The 12,523-nt window shown below is 39.4% G+C and overlaps 1 pseudogene; it reads right to left on the bottom strand.

Annotated features, from left to right (window-relative positions):
- LOC101044264 (L-lactate dehydrogenase B chain pseudogene) overlaps nucleotides 1–12,523 on the bottom strand; it is a 159,997-nt pseudogene that overhangs the window by 108,268 nt on the left and 39,206 nt on the right.

Genomic DNA, 12,523 nt, shown 5'->3' on the forward strand with positions numbered 1-12,523 from the left:
TACATTCAAGATGTGTACATTTTACTAAATGTAACACTATGTCTTAGAAAAAAACTACCCATGATATTTTTAAAAAACCACTTAGCACCCTATTCATTAACTATTTTTATTTTTTACATCTGTAATTTTTCTGATTACAAAAATACATATTTCATAAAAAACCCCAACATATCAGAAACGTAAAAACCTAGAAAATGAATATCTCATTTCCCAAATAGAAAACATTGGGTTTTTTTTTGTTGTTGTTTTTTTGAGACAGAGTTTCACTCTTGTCACCCAGGCTGCAGTGGGGTGATCTCGGCTCACTGCAACCTCCGCCTCCTGGGTTCAAGCAATTCTCCTACCTCAGCCTCCCAAGTAGCTGGGACTACAGGCATGCGCCCCCATACCCAGCTAATTTTTGTATTTTTAGTAGAGAAGGGGTTTCACCATGTTAACCAGGATGGTCTCAATTTCTTGACCTCCTGATACACCTGCCTTGGCCTTCCAAAGTGTTGGGATTACAGGCATGAGCCACCGCACCTGGCAAAAACATTTAAAAAATTATCATACGTAGACTGTATTTTTCTATGAAAAAGCGGTCGCTTGGAGGGTGTAGAACTGCTAGTGTTGTCACCTGGTTCCTAATCTCCAGGAGCACAGTGAACCCTGGGAGAAGCTGTGAGGTGCTGCTGGCATGGCACTGTCCTCTGCTTCTTAAGCCATCAGGTCTCCTTTGGATGCTGGACAGGTTTTGGTGTTCTCCATTTTTTTTTTTTTTTTTTTTTTTGACATTTTCTCAGACTCCAGAGATTTGGGCTTATTTTACCAATGCACCTTCTTTCTTGTGCCCAACCTCTGAACTCACTTTAAAATAGTGTTAAAATTTTAGCACTTCTTCCATTATTGAAGATCTTAAAACAGATTCATGTTACTGCTGTTTCACAGATTTGTTGCTAAGCACTATAAACGGATGAACAAAACGTGAACGTAAGTAACCAACCCAGGGAACTGACAAGTCTATGAGCTGTGAACACAGGTCTCCTAACACTTCTCCCTGGTAACATAGATTTAGCAAGGTTTTAAGTTTTCTTACTCTACCATCCATAATAGTAGAGGATAAGCACTTTAGTTTCGTTTGAGGTCTCAGACATTGGATTGGGAGGTACGAGGATAGAAATTAACTTCGTCAGCTCCTCCTCTTCCCGTCTCTTCCTTCCTGAACAATTCAGTCCAGAAGTCATTAGGTGGAACTGTGAAAGGCAGATCAGAGCCTGGAGTACCCATTGGCCAGAAAACTAAGGAAGTACTTGAAGAATGAAGGGGGCATATCGGAAACACACAGAACATAAAAATACACGAGGACAGGAAAGAATTATATTAAACACAGGAAAATATGAGCCAATTTATAATCAAACTAAAAGTATGGAAAGAGCAGGACATTTAAATAGTTTCAAAGTACCTCTCCACAAAATAGCTGTTAATTAAAAAAGGAAAAATAATAACCTTACCATGGATAAGGTAGTCTTTAATAGAGTAATCAAAGTGAGCTTTGTCAGTAATAAAACAAACTGAAAATCACACACCACTGGATCAGATGTGATGAGAAATACACAGCATCACTTCTGGGATATTCCTGCCAGAGGTAAATAATCTAGATCTAATTGTAAGGAACATCAGAAAACCTAAATTGAGGAATATTTTACAAAGTAGCCTTTGATCTTCAAAAATGTCAAGGCCATGAAAGCGTTCCTGATGGAAATAAAGAGACATGCATTGTGCATTTCTGAACTGCATTCTTTTGCTATATAGGACATAATTGTGACAATTTGTGAAGTTGGTATGGAGCTGAGGATAAAATGATAGCAATTTGTCAGTACTGATTCCCTGATTTTAATATTTGTATTGTAGTCATAGAGCAGAATTTTCTTGTTTTTTGAAAATATGATACACTGATTTATTTTGGTCTTAAGATGTATCATTTCAGCAAGTTAGTCACAAATGGTTCTAAGGGAGTACAGTTTTTATACTGTATTTGCAGTTCTGCTGTAAGCTTAAAATTATTTAAAAATTTTTAAAAATCTACTTCAATGCAATGTTTTAAACAGGTGCTTCAGGTAATGTTCCAGTTTAAGGAACTCTCCCTTCTGAAGAAGAGGATGATGCAACACCATGATTTTGAGAAAGGCAGAAGAATGATCAGATTTACTTTGCTTCCTTGTGTCATCTGCTGGTTCTTCTGGTCTCTGAGGCATTTTCTGTTCTCACTGGTTGTGGCTGTGTATTGTCATCTGCTCTCTCTCTCGGGTTGATCACAGCCTGGCGATGCGTTCCCTGGTTGCCTCCACAGAAATACTCTCAGCAGCATTTTAGACCCTTGAGTCTCTGCCATGTCCTCTGTGTGGCACCCTGACACAAGCAGTTCAGCCCTAGCCTCTACTGGGGGGTTTCCTCTTCCATTGCCGTATGGCTCCGTGGTAAGCCATCTGCATCTCAAGTGAGTTATCTCTGAGACCTCCCACTAGGAGGCAGTACAAGTGTATGCCTGTAGATCAATTCAACGTGCTTAGCTTTTAGATGGAAATAAGTTGGTATATTCTAAATGAGGACTTGGAGATGCTCAGGAAAACTAAATTTAAGGCCTCTTTCTGTCTAATTGTGTTGACAAATTTATTCTGACATGGTTGGTATGGGGAATTCAGCTCAGCAGGAGAATTCTTTTCATAGCATGAAATGAGAATCAAGCTGTTTGTTCTGCTCTTAGGCTCCACCATAGCTTATCTAAAACACCTCCTTCTCTGCTGCCTGAAACCCAGAGCTGAAAAGTCATGACAATGGGCCTTCTCACAGCCTCCAACTACTTCTCTGCCCCGATATCTTTCTTCTACCTCTATTCCCCTGGGCTGGGAAGAACAAAGTTTCCTCCAGGTCACATCATCCTACCTTCCCCCTGCTGCCACAAGGCTGACTACTCATGGTGGGCCAGAGTCTTCATCCATGCCAGAGACACTCTCAGGCTTCATTGCCAAGCCTTGCATCTTGGTATAGAACACAACTTCCTGTCCTAAGGCAACAAGTTGCACCTTGGCCTAAAAGGTTAGTTAAAATTCCCAAGCTTTGGCTTTCTTCTTGGTTAAACGGCAATATTAAAGACAAATATCTAAATTTACAAACTATCTTTCTTGATAGTCTCTTATTAAAAGGAATAACTAACTAGAATAGACATACAAGTGATGCAGCAGAATTCACTAGAAAGAAAACAGAACTGAGCAATATAAGAGTGGAGTCCAGTCCTCTGACTGTCACTGATAAACTTTGTGACTTCAGGCAATTCCCTTTCTGGGCCTTAGTTTCATCATGTGTCAAGTGAAAATAATAATATCTGTTTATATCTATAAGGATATAACAGCACTAAGAATTTTAAATGAAATTTGAATCTAAAAATTATGTAGTTGCTATATAAATGTAACATTATTAAATTTACCAGATTTTTCTATGTCATCCTTAGATTCTATGCATGAGAACATTTTGTCTGTTGAGGACAATTAAAAATAGGACCATGATAAGCATAGGCAAGGACTTCATGACTAAAACACTAAAAGCAATTGCAACAAAAGCCAAAATAAACAAATGGGATCAAATTAAACTTAAGAGTTTCTGCACAGCAAAAGAAACTATCATTAAAGTGAACCAGCAATCAACGCAATGGGAAAAAATTTTTGCAATCTACCCATCTGACAAAGGGCTAATATCCAGAATCTACAAAGAACTAAAGCAGATTTACAAGAAAAAAACAAACCCATTCAAAAGTGGGCAAAGGATATGAACAGACACTTTTCAAAAGAAGACATTTATCAGGCCAATAAACATATGAAAAAATGCTCAACATCACTGGTCATTAGAGAGATGCAAATCAAAACCACAGTGAGATACCATCTCACACCAGTTAGAATGGTGATCATTAAAAAATCTATAGACAGCAAACGCTGCAGAGGATGTAGAGAAATAACACGCTGTTGGTGGGAGTGTAAATTAGTTCAACCATTGTGGAAGACAGTGTGGCAATTCCTCAAGGATCTAGAACTAGAAATTCCATTTGACTCAGCAATCCCATTACTGGGTATATACCCAAAGGATTATAAGTTGTTCTGTTATAAAGACACATGCACACTTATGTTCATTGTGGCACTGTTTACAAGAGCAAAGACCTGGAACCAACCCAAATGCCCATCAATGATAGACTGGATAAAGAAACGTGGCACATATACACCACGGAATACTATGTAGCCATAAAAAAGGATGAATTCATGTCCTTTGTAGGGATATGGCTGAATCTGGAAACCATCATTCTCAGCAAACTGATGAACAGAAAACCAAACACCACATGCTCTTACTCATAGGCAGGTGTTGAACAATGAGAACACATGGACACAGGGAGGGGAACATCACACACTGGGGTCTGTTGAAGGGTGAGGGACTAGGGGAGGGGCAGCAGGGGGTGGGGAGGTTGGGAAGGGATAACACTGGGAGAAATGTCTGATGTAGGTGATGGGGGGATGAAGGCAGCAAGTCACCATGGCACCTGTGTACCTATGCAACAATCCTGCAAGGTCTGCACATGTACCCCATAACTTAAAATACAATTTAAAAAAAAAAGGTCAGTATAAGACATGATTAAAGCTCCTAGGATAAACTCAGTCCCTTAATGAAATCTGCTCTAGAGCACAGAGTATAATATCATTATTCCAACTGATGATTTTAATGCCCAATTAAATGAAGAAAGGATGGCCTGTAAAAGTAACTAGCAAAATGTTGAGGTAGTGGTATATATTGGGAGGAAAGGAGGCAATGGAAGTAACCCTTATAGAGAATTTTTAAACCAACCAGAAGTCAATATACTTTTCATTATTACCACGTGCTGGTGATTGTAATCCGTGTCAGTGATGAGATACATGACATTCCACTTCTGGATGGACTATAGTTCTGCCCTCTCCACTTGTTTTTTCACTGTGTTAAGGAATACAGACAACTTCATTCCTGCAATAAGAATCCACAGGCTATAGCATATAACTCTTCTCTACACCCTACAATGCACCATTAAGCAGTACCGATCAACTTTCCTGACCCAAGATCCAAAGGATCTTGTAAGACTCCTGACAGAAGATATTCAGCAAAAGTTGGTGCTCTGTCATGCTGACTTGCAGCATCATATAAAAAGATAAAATCAAAAGAGATAAATGTCTCCTGAAAATGTGAGAAACCAGCTTGGAGGGAAGATAAAATTGTATAAAACTCTTTTTATGTGGATGACCATATTTGTCCATGACTTGCTTTTGCTTCGTATTTTAGTTTTGAAATATTTTATTTCATTGCGTCTCACTAAGGGAACTATTCTTTTTGACTCTCCACAGTTAAACCAGCTAATGAATCATTCATAACTTACCATTAACCACCAAGTTCTAATTTTTACATTCAGATTTAATCTCCATGTCTTTTTCAGTCACAGATTATGAGATTTTTTTTTTTTTACTGCTCTGAGGTTTCTTTTAAATCTCCAAAATCTATAAAATTTAAGTCCAGAATCTAAACCTAAAACTGAACAGTGTATTATAGGAAGTAATTAATAACTAGATGTTTTTAAAGTATTAAAAGAAATGAAGTGTGTTTGCAAGTTTATCAGGGTTTTGTTTTTATTTCAGGTACCGTATTTTTTAGTTTGAGAACCTGTTCACTCATTACGTCCATCTTTCCTTTTAAATCTATAAATACGTATAAGAGCTATTTTAAGCACTTACTTGCTAATTCCAGGTCATCTGAGGGTCTGTTCCTATTGACTCACATGCCCATCCACCTTTCATGAAGCTTCATGTCATATACAAGGAAAACAGAGAAAAGATGGGAAACTAGAAGGACTCATCAGTGGTGGTCAAACAGTAGGCTCAGGAGTTGAAGTGTTGGAGGAGCAGAAGCATAGTTACAAGGTGATATCTTTTGACTTATTTTCTTAAGAGAAATATCCAGTAATTTAAAAATTGTATCCTGGATATTTGAAATCCTCCACTCTTGAAAGTCTGAATATTTTTCTCCGTGCAAGAAATGTGAAATTTTGTTATGACAGGCAGTAATTTGGGGGCAGATCAGCTGGCTCCCTTTGAAACTTGTTTGTAAGCTTTGTTAGGTAAGGGCTGGTGGAGCCCTTAGCTTAGGGCTAGAGTCTTTTGGGGCTCTTGGTAGAAGGCCTACTGTGTTCATCAAAGTCTTCTGAGTCTGAATGGTCCGAGTTTGATGGCTCCCCACACACTGCGGGACCTTCAGACCTTCTCTTGAGGAGAAGCACTTTTCTGCCAGTTCTAACCAAGTCTCTCCAGTGCATAAGTGACATTGTATTTGGTCAAAGACAAGAGGGCCTCTATGTAGATGTACAAGCTCCTTCTCTGTGCACTCCTCCTTTCAAAGATCCTGCTCCCCAAGCCCCAGCTGGCTCAGCACTCACAGACTCTGATCTCTGGTCCTCGGCTGAAGCTGCTCTGCTTGAGCTCGATCTCCCTTCACTCTACCAAGCAGTGCCCCAGGCTAGAGGCCAATCATCCTAGGGCTCACTTAATGCATTTTTATACATTTAGGAGTATGTCTGATGGTCAGCATCTAAACACAGCCACTTCATATGTATCATGATGTATCACGCTTAAAAAATATAAGAATGGACATAACATATGAATCTAGACCTTTCAATGCCAGAAACCCAAGATTAGTTTTCTTGCTTTCATTCCACTGTTTTCAATGTATTCATAATTTTAAAGATATTTTATATCGATCTTTTAAAAAGTATTATCTGTGGCATTGTTTTCAGAAGTGTGTTCTGTGAAAAAGCAAAATGGCTCTGTTATAAAATACCGTGAGAAATGCATTTTTCTTGACAGCAGGACACCTCAGTGCTATACAAAGCTGATATGGGTTGTAAATTTTCAAGGGACTATATTATCTGCATTTTTCAAATTCATTTGACCACAGAATCCATTTTTAATAGATTGTCTTGTGGGAGTAATAGAAAATGGATTACATTTTTGGGAAATTGTGTTCTGTGGAGGCTATTTATTAATTTTATTAAAAATTATGTTCCTAATTAGAAAGCAAGCATGGTTACAACCACCTTTTAAATTAATTTTTTGATGCAAAATAAACTTTGCTTCTCCTTCTTTTTTCTAATACTCCTCTACAGAAAATCATTTCAAAAAGTGCTCAATACATGTATGGAGATTTCTAAGTGTACATACATATGTTTTCAATGGTGAGGTTGTAGTTGAGCCCTGTAAACGTTTTACGTAACATGGAAAAACAGGAGAGTTTTACAGGGAGAAGTGTACTTTTACACTAGGAAAACAAGTATTTCATTTTGGCATTTTTTTTTTCCCAAAGAGAAAGACATTTTTTAGGCACTATAAAATAAAGTCAGCATTTTTCATTCTGTGAAGTTGTCTTCTTATCATGCCATTTGATAAATGAGGTTTCACTAAAGATGTGAAAATGATGAGCCTTCAACAGCAGCAGCAGCAGCTAGATCTCTTCTTCGCCATTAATAATTAAATTATTTCAAGTCGTTTTACAGAGCAATCCTCTTCCTCCAGCACACTTACACAAAGCTCTGGGTACAGCTGATTGGGAGGTGTCTCCTCACTGCCACGTCTAGGAATTGCATGGAAACAGCAGAGCAGTAGCAGACATTAGGATGCCTGACTGAGTGACATTCAAAGATCCAGGCACAAGGTATTTCTTCAGTTACCTCTGCCAAGAGGCTGTCCTCTCCGGACTTCAATTGCTCTAACAGGAAAATGAGTTCTTTAGAGAATTTTAGAGTTTCTTTCTAGCCCTTACATTCTGTAAATCTTGTTGAATAACACTACATTGACTAAACAGTGGTAAGAATATCACGTCTATAAAACAACACCTCTTCAGCTGAAAGGAGAGGAGTGTCTTAAAAAACAATTGAAAATACAGCTGTCAAGCAATTTGCAGTTTTGTTTTAACTTTACACCTGTAAACAGAAAAATTCTTACCCTTCAAGTTTGGCCTTCAAGACTTAAATAATCCCTGTAATCACAATGAATTTGTCATCTGTCAAAACCCCACATTTTAGTTTCTGTCAAGTGAAAAAGGTGATGACTTCTCTCCTGAAATGTTATTCTGACTTTGCTTCCTACTGATAGCAGAAGATTATAAGGCAGGAGAGAGATTTTTCCCCAAACATACAGTGGAATTTTGCAGAGAACCAGAAGAAAAGGTGTTTAAATCTCTAAACGAAACTAGAAGAAAAAAAAAAATAAGTCATTCTGATTTCAGTTGCTAACAAAGGCAGAGAAAGAAAAATCCAGTTGCTATGTTACTTCTCCATAAGCCAAGCTCAGCACAAAGTGAAAAAGGATTTTCTGATACAGCTTTACATTATCTTTAATTGAATTATCGGTTGAGATTATAGAAGAACAGAAGAATAAAAAATTGAAGGATTGTTTTCAGGAGCCTCAAATGCACCTATATGATATCTAGCTATATAAGTGATATATATGGACACTCATAGGGATGCCTGTGTTCTCCTGCCTCAGGGCCAGGTGAACCTGGAGAATTGCGGGGTGTTGCTCCTGCGGCTGTGCTACCTTAAGCAATCATTCATCTAGAGCTCTGGAGAGTAGTTCCAGAAGGTGGTCCAGACAGGAAGGTGGGGCTTGCAGGTAGAGACACAGCAGAAGGACCAGGCCTGAGGGGCGAGGAGATTTGAGATGTAAAGCATGGAAGGTAAGAAACAGATTGGAAAGTGGAACGTGACATAGGGCAGGGCAAGTGATTCAGGAAAAAACATGAGGAAGAGTCAGAGACCCTTTATATATGGGGCTTAGAGGGAACCCACCTATCATCCCTTCCAGGCCTTACCCACTTAACTCTCAGCCTTAGAAGGGGAGGCAGAAGCGTGTTTTCACCTTGCTGGGTGATTGGTTTCAGTTTTCTCAGTTTGGCAACTTCAAGAGCACAGCAACTAAGCACACAGACTTGAGCAAAGAGGGCGCTTACTAACTGAATGATTTGGTGCTGTTGTAGTCAGGGTTCTCTAGAGAGGGACAGGACTAATAGGATAGGTGTGTATTAAGGAGGAATTTATTAAGGAGTGCTGACTCACACAATCACAGGGTGAAGTCCCACAATAGGCCATCTACAAGCTGAAGAGCAAGGAAGCCAGTCTGAGTCCCAAAACCTCAAAAGTAGGGAAGCCAACAGTGCAGCCTTCAGCCTGTGGCCGAAGGCCCGAGAGCCCCTGGCAAACTGCTAGTGTATGTCCAAGAAACCATAATCTGGTGTTCAAGGGCAGAAGCATCCAGCACGGGAGATAAATGGAGGCCAGAAGACTCAGAAAGTCTGCTCTTCCATCTTATCCTGCCTGCTTTATTCTAGTGGTGCTAGCAGCTGATTAGATGGTGCTCACTCACATGGAGGGTAGGGCTGCCTCTTTCAGTTCACTGGCTCAAACGTTAAACTCCTTTGTCAACACCTTTACAGACACACCAGGAACAGTATGTTGCATCCTTCAATCCAATCAATTTGACACTCAATAGTAACCATAATAGGGGCCAACACGGATATGGGACAAGTAGCTTAATTCCTCTGAATTTCAGTTTCTTCCTCTGTAAAATGAAGATAACAAATGTAATAAAAATAAAATAGATAAGAATAAAAATCTTAACCTTAGGGTAGATGAATATTAACATAAGTAAAGCACTTCCTACCTGGCGCATCTAATATAAGTGTTAGAACTACAACAGTTACATTCGATTACCCTCCAGTTTCGGCCACTTCCAGTCCTAAAGTGTAACCTCCATGACAGCATGGATCCTTTGGGTTCACAGTTGTATTTCAAACCTAGCAGAGAGCCAGGCACATGCTAGGCACTTTGCAAATATTTGTTGAATGAAGTAATGAATAATGAAATGAAAGAAACAGGCCAGCACTCTGGACAGCCTGCCAAGATATCTGTGAGGGAGGGTGAGGCAGCCACCAAAGCACTAGGGCACCCCAAGGTCCAAGGCTCTGACCTTGCCTGGTTTGGCCAGAGGCTCCCACACACACCAAAAATGCCCTTTTGTATGGCAAGTTATATTTTCTTTTTATTACCCTTTCTAGTATTTTGATCAAAGTCTCTTTTACATGTGTGCAAGAATATAAGATGCATCTCTTTTTAGCATTTTTATATAAACATTTTTAAATTCATGGGGCTGGGCTGACACAGTAATAATGTCACTTTGTCCTATGTCTCATATTATTCCCCAAAGACAGCAATTATAGCAGACATTTCATTTCATCTGTTCTTCTACAGTAGATAGCATATGCACACAGACAATACATGATCCCAACACAAATTTTCCATACTGAGCTTAGCCACACAGAAATCTCATTTAAATGCCTACCATGGAATGAGTGACAAATGTTACTATAATGCATCTCTTGTGGGGCTTTATGTCATGTGCAAGGAAAAGACAGAAAAGATGGGAAGCTAGAAGGAAGCTTCAGTGGTGGTCAGAGAGCAGGCTCAAGAGTTGAAGAGTGCTGGAGGAGGAAGAGGGGAGAGGATCAGAGAGGGGTCATGAAAATGAAGGAGGTAGAATGGCAGTTAGGTACCATCAAGCTCCCACAACATACTGTTCCTACTGCTTGTTAGAACGTATACCCCTTTTAATGCAGTTTTTCTTTTTTAAAAGTTACTTTCCGCCATTATGTTGTAGACTTGATGATGATATGGACTGGTTTTATTCCAAGAGTTTAACATAGTCTTCGACCTATAGTAAATTCTTAAAAATTTTGATTGGACATTTGGATAGGTAGATAGATGGAAGGATGGATGATCAGAATATGAAAGAGACTACAGAGGAGCAGAGGTTATTGTATAGAAGCTGTCAAAGCATCAAACTTCCCCAGTGCTGTCTAGGGCTGAGCTGAGTTACAGAGTCTCCTGGGATTCTTGGATGGAAGAAGTTTCGCCCCTGAGAAGGAGAAGATGGAAGGAGGCTTATCATTCAGCCAGAAGGTGGAGTTCAGTGTGATAGAGGTGGAAGTCTTAAGTGTATCATCAACTGTGAGCCAGAATCAATATCTAAATCTAGGGTTGGAGAGTAGCTTGAAAAAAGTAAAACAGTTCAGGATACTTACAGATATTATTCACGGGGGACTTAGAGTATATATTGCTTACAGGGTACTTATAAACCAAATAGTTCAGGGTATTTATCAAAAATGGATATTGCTCTCTCATCAGATTTGATGTGTCTATCTCAGGATTTGTGGGAAGACTGGCTCTTTCGTAGAATCAGAAATGAGGAAGATACTCTTATTTCCAGACCCTCCTTCAGACTCATTTGAGAGGTGCAGACACTAAATTCCAGAGTACATGTTCTATCCCATATACTGTCACTGCCTAGAACTTGAAAGTCCTGAGATGAAACGTAGTCTAAGCAAGAGTTCAGAAGGCCTTTGACAACCTGTTCAGGTTACCTATCTTAGATTCTGGAATCTGGAAGATGTACAGAATCTTAGTAGGCCAGATGGAGCAGAGAGTCGTAAAAACAAAATGAAGAAAATAATAGAGGGTGATTGGAGCCGCAAACTATAAAACGAGAGTTGACTATGGGTATTAACTTGAAAGACTCATGACACCGTCCTGCAGTTTTCAGCAGATGCAAGGGCTTTTTGCATATTATCTCCTACCCTAGATTCCTTGCTGACACATTCCCTATTCTTGGGTGCAAGAGAGAGTATGTCTTCCAGATCTTCTTAAATACTCTGGCTACTGATGAGGTGAGATGTTTGGTGTAAGGAGTTTGGTGGGCAAATTGATGCTTTTGAAAGAGGATAATCTGTGTGGGAGCAGAGTAAGTTATTACAGACAAAGTCTAGATCTTGGAAAGCGTCTGGGTTGATTGGCTAGTTCTATTATCTGTAATATTCTAGGGCTCAGTTGACCACACCAGGTTGCTGTTGGCCCAGGAGGGGTACGTGATGGTTGGTATGGGTGTGTAAGCCCAAGCTCAGTGAGCATTTTCCAAAACAAGAATTTCGAAGCAAAAAAAAACAAGATCAGAGAGCTGGGTAGTCTGTTAAAGTACTTCTTTTTGATGAAGACAGTTGTCACGGATGATATACATGAGTAGCAGTGGGTTACTGGTACCTAGAAAATATGCCAATTTGGTGAAAACATTTAACATTATTGGGAAGATGTCACGGCTATCAGGAAGCCCAGAACTTAAAATATATCTTTTTTATAATATCCCAGGATATTTGACATGACAGAAAATGCAGCAGGTCTTTAGGCCTCTCCGAGCCATCTCTAATCCAAGGGTATCTATTCTAAATACTTGAGTATTTTGAAGCATGCCCCTGTGAGCCACTGGAAGAACCTAAGATCATGTTTCGGATTTCGAAGAGGCTTGGTGGCCTGATGTGTTGGTAGATGTCACAACTAGACCAGTTGCTTCTGTGTGGCTGTAAATTTCCACCAGGTATTGTTATGCAT

This window comes from Saimiri boliviensis, chromosome 8, assembly GCF_048565385.1.
Source record: "Saimiri boliviensis isolate mSaiBol1 chromosome 8, mSaiBol1.pri, whole genome shotgun sequence".
NCBI classification, from domain to species: Eukaryota; Metazoa; Chordata; class Mammalia; order Primates; family Cebidae; genus Saimiri; species Saimiri boliviensis.